Source organism: Peromyscus eremicus, chromosome 2, assembly GCF_949786415.1.
Source record: "Peromyscus eremicus chromosome 2, PerEre_H2_v1, whole genome shotgun sequence".
NCBI lineage: Eukaryota > Metazoa > Chordata > Mammalia > Rodentia > Cricetidae > Peromyscus > Peromyscus eremicus.
Genome location: NC_081417.1, coordinates 56,636,604 through 56,645,073, shown reverse-complemented (window position 1 = coordinate 56,645,073; position 8,470 = coordinate 56,636,604). Strand labels below are relative to the sequence as shown.

At 44.1% G+C, this 8,470-nt stretch overlaps 1 pseudogene; it reads right to left on the bottom strand.

Annotated features, from left to right (window-relative positions):
• Positions 1-238: 238 nt before the first annotated feature.
• On the bottom strand, positions 239-1,551 carry LOC131904745 (putative E3 ubiquitin-protein ligase UBR7; annotated as a pseudogene).
• Positions 1,552-8,470: the final 6,919 nt, after the last annotated feature.

Genomic DNA, 8,470 nt, shown 5'->3' with positions numbered 1-8,470 from the left:
CCACCCCACCCCATAGAGGCTCCACTGACAGGAAGAGAACCTGAAAGACACGGAGGACCCAGAAGGCAGCAGCCCTGTGGACACACATCTGGGAGTCATGGGGAAAAAACTGCTAAAAAAGAAAGCATTTTGCTTTCTCAAGATCAAATCAAACTTCTTAAAAATATAAGCAAAAACCTCCTGGGTATCCTGGACAGGAAATGTGACGTCTACGAGTGTGGTGTATTTAGCTGAGTTATCAAGGATGCTTACTGAGAGACCAGCATAAACACTGAGGCAACTGTGGAGGAGAAGAGAGCTTGAGATCACAGGAGGACGGAAAGGGAACCGAGTGTGACACAGGTCTCTTGCAGAACAGTGGCATTTTTGTGGCCCTGAATGAGGAAGCGTTGCGCTCCACTCTAGCTACCGATACTTCAGCCCACACTCTCCTTCCCCTTTTTGATCGAAACTCTTCAAAGAACTGCCGATGTCCTCTCTCTTAACAACTATGCCTTCACCAGCAAGTCTCTTCAGATAGTCTTCAAGTTCAGTCTTCAAGTCATTGTATTCCCAAATGAGCTGCACTTGATGGAGTCTGTCCAAGCTGCTAAGGGTGTCCGTTAAAGGGTCCCTTCTATCACTGCCTGGTCACTCTTGCCTTTGTTCTCAAACGCCAAACTGTATCTTTCTTATTCGTCTGTCAGAACTGTATCTTATCCATCTAGCTCTCCACACATTTTCTTAGTCTTGGCAGGTGCAAGAGCTGCTGCGCCAGTTGAGCGGCCAGTAGGTGGCAGCATGTTTCTTTACAAACTGCTTAGCTTGCGAGCTTCCGGCTCCTGAAGGTTCATTCAGTTTTGGTGTTTTCATACTTATCCACTGTCTAGAGGCCAGACTCAGAACTAGAGCTGGTACAGGGCTCGCTATTCTGCCCAGCTTTAACTTCCTTGCCAGCATTTCTTCTGTATTCTGGAACATCCTCTTTGAGGGTGTTATCTTGGTGAATCCGTTTTCAGGCTTGATAAGCCCTTGATCGCCCATCCTGTCAACATTGAGCAGCAGCCCATCATCTTTAGCAGATATGCGTGTGACTGCCAAGTGGCCAGCGTAAGCACAAAAGACAGAAGAGCATTTCACACAAGCCTGGCACACGAACTCTTGGAAATCCTCACTCTCAGGGGAAATGGCGCTCAGCTGCCTGCCATGGAACCGGTCTTCACAGACCACACGCTGAATGATCTCATCTAGAACCTCATCTCAAGACTAGAATAAGGTCTCTTAGAAATGCAGGATAACCCCAAAAAGTAGTCATTGCACTTACTGCAAGAATTTAACTTTGATTTGGGGGGAAATTATTTGCATTGCAAATTTAACTTGCTGTTTCCGCAATCACCATGAAAATTTCTTTTTGTGTATAGTTCAAGTAGTTTATGACTCCCACGGCATTCATTAACTGCAAGCTAGACATCCTGCTAGTTCGTCTCCCTCTGGCATGCAGGCAACACAGACATACAGTGCTTGTCTCTTCACTGAGCTCAGTGATACCATTGGATTGTCGCTGGAGAGCATGACGGAGCGACCATCACCCGATGACTGGAAGGAGAAGAAGAAGAAGGAGAAGGAGAAGGTGAAGAAGAAGAAGAAGAAGAAGAAGAAGAAGAAGAAGAAGAAGAAGAAGAAGAAGAAGAAGAAGAAAAAGAAGAAGAAGAAGAAGAAGAAGAAGAAGAAGAAGAAGAAGAAGAAGAGGGATTAATGTGGCCTTATGGTCTAAGAGGCTCCAGTCCAATGTGACGGGGAAGGCATGGCAGAAGAAGCTGTTTCCATCTGGGTGGATCAGGAATCAACTTCTTTCTTCTTTTTCTTAGCGCCCGAATTTTTCTTTACAATGTATACTTTCTGTAATTTTTAGGCAAGCCCTCTACAGAGTGACACCCTACAACCCCCCCAAAAAAAAGATAATAATAATGGCAAATTTTAAACACCACACTAGAGGTCTGACATGGAGGAAAGTCACTGACCTTGAAGGAAAATGATGTTCCTCCATTATGATTGGTTGGTTTTCATCTTGGGAGAGGCTGCCACAAATTGTTAATTTTAAATAACACCAAGAAAATGGCTTAATATATCATCTTTACTGTAATCAAATACTTTTCAAAAACATAATATACTGTTTCAGGATCTGCAAACTAGGAAGATTGTAACTGTCATGACTTCCGGGATGTCCTTGATGCTGATACCTGGACATACACTGTTCTTGTCCATCGCACAATTAGGATCTGTACGAGTGCTAGTAAGAAAATTCCTAGCTTGTGTAGCTAACAGCGTTCCAGGGAATGGTAGGTTAGGTTGACCAGTATTTCATACTAAGTCATGGCTTAGAGACTCCATAAATACGTTTAGTTCAATTTAGTTGTTTTTTGTTTTTGTTTTCTTGAGACAGAGTCTTACTGTATAGAGCAGGCTGGCTTATAAGACCCACCCTACTCCCTCATGTTGGGATTAAAGGCATGCAGCATAACACCTGGCATGCATTTGATTTTAAGTTCAAGAAAGTCCTCTAATTGAAAACAAATTAAAACACATTCGAAATCAGTGATTTTTGTACAGACCTACAAACATATTTTTATACATACAGACATACTTTAAAATAAAGGGAATAAAGTTTATTTCAGAGGTAGTATTGAACAAAATTAAAACTGCATGCATTCGTAGCATAACTCAACATCCTCAATGATGGTGACAGAATATGACAGATGCTCTTGACTTCCTATGCTCTGACAAGTCAGCACATCCAAACTATTGTAAAGAGTTGATATGGTGCTGTGTGACAAGATGTTTCCAGGGGAGATGCAACACACACATCTACTCACCCTAGATGCAGAGCCCACTATGGACCAGAGTAAATACCAGCAAAGTTCAGCGTGGTAAACCATGAGTTCTATTGGAGTGACTCATGAAGTGGCTGTCCCCTCTTATAACAGGACTGACCCTAACAGGGCCAGTTTTTTTTTCCAGGGGCCAGTTTGTCAAGACCTCTGCCTGATAATACCACACCATCCTATGTTGACTCATGTATGGCTTCAATCAGACCCTCAGGAAGTACGTTCAGTCTGGTAGCCAATCAGGTTCCTACTCGGCCACAAGCAGGAACTGTTCTTGCTATTTTCATTCAGACAGACCCCTCACACAGCAGACAGACCCTGACACAGCAGACAGACATACCCCTGGCACAGCAGACAGACAGACCCCTGACACTGCAGACAGACCCCTGACACAGCAGACAGACAGACCCTGACACAGAAGACAGACAGACCCCTGACACAGCAGACAGACAGACCCCTGACACTGCAGACAGACCCCTGACACAGCAGACAGACAGACCCTAACACAGAAGACAGACAGACCCCTGACACAGCAGACAGACCCCTGACACAGCAGACAGACAGACCCCTGACACTGAGGCAGACCCTGACACAGCAGACAGACCCTAACACAGCAGACAGACCCCTGACACAGCAGACAGACAGACCCTGACACAGCAGACAGACAGACCCCTGACACAGCAGACAGACAGACCCTGACACAGCAGACAGACCCTGACACAGCAACACTGTTGCTGACCAGATGTCATGAGCCAATCATAAAATGATTCCTGTACCAGTAAGAGTCTATACCCGATCACTTCAAAGTCCACTTAACCACACCTGGAATTCCCCTAATCCTGCATAAAAGGAGCCTGCAAGCTTCTCTCTGAGTCACCATTTACCACTTTGTCAGATGGGTTGACCCCAGCCTGCTGGAATTTTTTTTATTAAACACTCCTGCTGATGGCATATGTGACTGGTGGTCTTTTATGGGACTTCTCACAGGCCCTAACAACTCACAGGCATGTGGGTGAGGGGTTATTTATAGAAGTAGAAATGACTCAAAGACAGTTACGTCACCAGAGCCTACTCCAGCACGGGTGACAGCCCACAAAAGCTGGGAGCCCCGAGTGCACTGCACAGCTGCGGACAGCTCAGTTAGTTGTAGAGTGTCCTTTCTAACGACTCTTCCAGGTAGCTCTGCTGGCTTCTGCTTCTTCAGGGCGACTGGTCTAGTCCAAGTCTTTGCAGCTTGGCTTGCCTGGGAGTGACCCTTAGCAGCTTTATTACTTATTCTGGGGGGGGGGGGGGGGAGCTAGCAAATCTGGTCAGTTTTAGGGACTTCCTGAAGCTATTTTGAGTGGTTTACTTTCCTGCTTAAGGGGCTTCCCTGCCAGATGGAATGTTTCAACCTCCGAGGAAACTGTTACACAATGTATGCTTAGATTTACCTTTACTGTTTTGGTTATTATGTTTCCATAAGTTTTTTTTTTTTTTTTTTTTTTTTTTGCTTCATTGTCAGTATCATGCAACTATACACCACCAGCCTGATAAGTCTGTGTTCAATTTACTTCAGCCCCTGGAGTGCAAGGAGGGGATGGTGACATCCTGTCTTTCTTGTAACTTAAAAAAGAAAACATAGGGTCTCACTATGTAGCCTGGAGCTCAGTATGTGGACCAGGCTGTCCTCAAACTCACTCTAAGGTCCTAGAATTATACATCAGCCTATCTAGCTGTTGTTGGCTTACTGCTCAGTCTATTTGCCTTCAAGGGTACTCAATAAAATGTGTTCCATTGACTTACGTGTTTTTCAATTGTTTTACATGGGGTCACACTATGTAGCCCTGGCTGGCTTAGAACCTGATATGTGGGCAGCTGGTTCAACTAAGTTCTGTTTTGCACAGACTCTCAAGATCACACATAGGATGAGTGGCCCCACCCTTCTTTACCAAACCCTGCTTAGTCCCTAAATGCTGGAGTTGGACTCTAAGATATGGGTATCCGACTTTGCTTTTTTTAAAGACTAATTTGTGTGTGTGTGTGTGTGTGTGTGTGTGTGTGTGTGTGTGTGTGTGTGTGTGTAGGAGAGAGAGAGAGAGAGAGAGAGAGAGAGAGAGAGAGAGAGAGAGAGAGAGAGAGAGAGAGAACATGTTGGACCCTCTGGAGCTGGAATTACAGATCTTACAGGGAAGAACCAAATCAAGCAGTTTGTTCTCTGCCCTGTCCATGCTTACTGTGACATACATATCATGCCCTCCATCCACTAAAAAAGCAAATAAGCTGGGTGTGGTGGCACACACCTTTAACTACAGCACTCGGGAGGCAGAGGCAGATAGATCTCTGTGAGTTTGGGGCCAGCCTGGTCTACAAAGTGAGTTCCAGGATAATTAGCACTGTTACACATAGAAACTCTGTCTCCAAAAAAAAAAAAAAAAAAAGAAAGAAGGAAAGAAAGGAAGGAAGGAAGGAAGGAAAAGAAAAATGCAAAAAAATGAGTAAGAATCTCATACATAGCTCCCACCCCCAGGCACACACAATAAAATTTAAAAACCATTGCTGGATTTTTAAAAACAAGACAGAAGAGTCATAGTGGGAGACAGGTGAGCAAGGGACAGTCAAGTTCAAGAACTAAAATTAAATTGGCATGGTTCTACAACGGAGTCCAGAGCCCAACTATGCCAAAGACTGTGGAACTGGTCTAAGTGTCTAGACACTAGAGCATTTCCAATCAGTAACAGAAACACAGGAAGTGTGTTTTGTTTTGTTTTTGTTTTTTGAGGAAGGGTTTATCTAACCATGGTTGGCCTGGAACTTGCTATGTAGTCCAGGCTGGCTTTGAACTCACCAGTGTGCCTCCAGAGTGATGGAATTAAAGACATACACCACTGCTCTTGGCTTAGTAAGTGTTTCTTATATTAAATTGTGGACATAAACCAATAACCAATATAGAAGAAAATAAGGATCATTGGCATCTTCATAGTATATATAATAAACTTCAGAAGATCAAACATTTACATGTGGAAAAATTCAGGCAATAGAACGTTTTCTGAGTCAGCCGGGGGGATCAGTTTTGTGATGCTAGGGAGATGGATCAGGCTTAAGAGCCCTGGCTTCTCTTCCGGAGGACCTGAATTCAGTTTCAGCACCTACCTGGCAGCTGACAGTAGCCTATAACTCTAGTTTCAGAGTATCCCTCTTCTGACCTCCGTGAGCACTACAAACATGTAGTAGTGAGAACACACAGGCAAACCCAAACACACACAAAAGAAAACTAAATGATCTTTCCCCCCATTTCCCCTTTTATTAAAAATAGATTCTGTTCTCATACAATATGTCCTGATTTTAGTTTCCCCTCCCTCTACTCCTCCCATCTCCCTTCCCCGCCAGATCCACTCCCTTTATGTCTCTCATTAGAAAAGAACAGCCTACTAAGAGACAACAATCAAACGTGACAAAATAAAATATAAGGTAAAACAAAACCATCACATCAGGCTGGACAAGGCAACCCAACAGAAGGAAAAGAGCCTCAAGAGCAGCCACAGAGACCCACTCATTCACACACTCAGGAGTCCATTAAAATACCAAGCTGAAAACTATAATCAGAGGACCTGGTGCAGACCCTTGAGGCCCTGTGCTGGCTGCTTCAGTCTCTGCGTTCACATGTGCTATTGGGGGATTTATTAAGGCAACTCCATGCAGTTAGAAAGGAGGTTAATTTGGGGGGTAACTTACAGCTAGTAAAGAGATTGGTTACAGGATCGGGGAGAAGTGAGGTGCAGTCCAGCTGGGTTCTCTGGAGAACTCCGCTAGGTCTCCCATCCAGCATCCAGGATCACCAAGAACCAAGAGAGCCGGCACATCTGGATCTCAGGACTTAAGGAGATCTGGATCTCGGCCCTGCCTCAGGGACAGGTCATAGGTAGTCATGACAGTTACTAGAAGCCTCACTGGAGGTAGTACTTCCAGGTCAAAGCTGGAACAGCTACCCACTGCAATGTGCCTCGCTCAGTTGATTCCGAGGATCATGTTCTCCTGGTGTCCTCCATCCCCTCTGCCTCTTACACTCTTTCCACCTCCTCTTCCATGAGGTTCCCTGAGCTCTGAGGGGAGGGATTTGATCAAGACATCCCATTTAGACTCTCGCTCTCCACATAATGTCTGGCTGTGGGTCTTTGTATTTGTTTCCATCTGCTGCCAGAAAGTCTCTCTGATGATGACTGAATAAGGCACTGATCTATGAGTATAGCAGAACATCATTAGGATATATTTTATATATATATATTTATATATTTATATATATATACATATATATTATTGATATATGTTTTAGAGCAGTAGTGTTGGTTTTACCCTTGGTCTCTGGACTAGTCTTTGGTTCTTGGTCACCCAAGCAGTGTTGGGTGTGGGTTCTGTCTCATGGAGTGGACCTTAAGTCAAATCAGACACTGACTGTCTACTCCTACCCATTCTGTGCCACCATTGCCCTAGCATATCTTGCAGGCAGAACAGATTGTAAGTTAAAGGTTTTGTGACTGGGTTGGTGTTTATGTTTCTCATTTGATAGCATGCCAAATACCTTACAATAGCAAAGACACTAGAATATAGGGGTGAAGATTCCAGTTCAACTTCTCTATGCTCACTGAGTTATTGGGTGTTGTCCTCAGCAATACGGCCCAATCATCAGTTTGAAGAGAGCAATCCATTGTCTTAGCAACAACCTGGATTTTGGGGGGATTTCCATGGGACTTCCTTGGTCAACAACTCAATTGGATGCAACCTAGTCCCACTACTGGAAGACTCGTTTGGTGACAAGAGGTAGCCAGTTAAGACTCCATAGCTCCCATTATTAGGAGACTTCATTAGGATCACCTTCATATATTTTAGGAAGTTTCCACTGTACTAGGTTTCCATATCATCCCTCAAATGTCCCTCAATTCCGGCTGTCTCTCCCTGAATTCTTTCCATCAACCCTATCTCCTCTACCCCTCCCCACCTGATCCTGTGGTTCTTGTTGCTCCTCTGCCCTCGTCCACCCATAAAATCTGTTTTATTTCCCCCTTCTAGGAAGATCCATGTGTCCCCCTTCCTATATACCTAAACTCTCTGGGTCTATGGACTGTGGCTTGGTTGTCATTTATCCAATGGCTAATATTCACTTACAAGTGAATACATACCATATTTGTCTTTCTGGGTCTGGGTTACCTCATTCAGGATGATTTTTTTCTAGTTCCATCCATTTGCTTGCAAATTTCATGATATCATTTTTTTTTAAACAGCTGAGTAATACTCCATTGTATGAATGTACTGCATTTACTTCATCCATTCTTCAATTGAGGGACATCTAGATTGTTTCCAGTTTCTGGCTATTGAGAATAGAGCAGCAGTGAACATGGTTGAGCAAGTGTACTTGTGGCAGGACATGCCCAAGAGTGATATAACTGGGTCTTGAGGTAGAATGATTCCCATTTTTCCAAGAAACTGCCATGTTGATTTCTATAGTGGCTGTACAAGTTTGCACTCCTACTAGCAATGGAGAAGTGTTCTTATTCCACATCCTTGCCAGCATGAACTGTCACTTGTTTTATTGATCTTGGCCATTCTGACAGGTGTAAGATGGAATATTA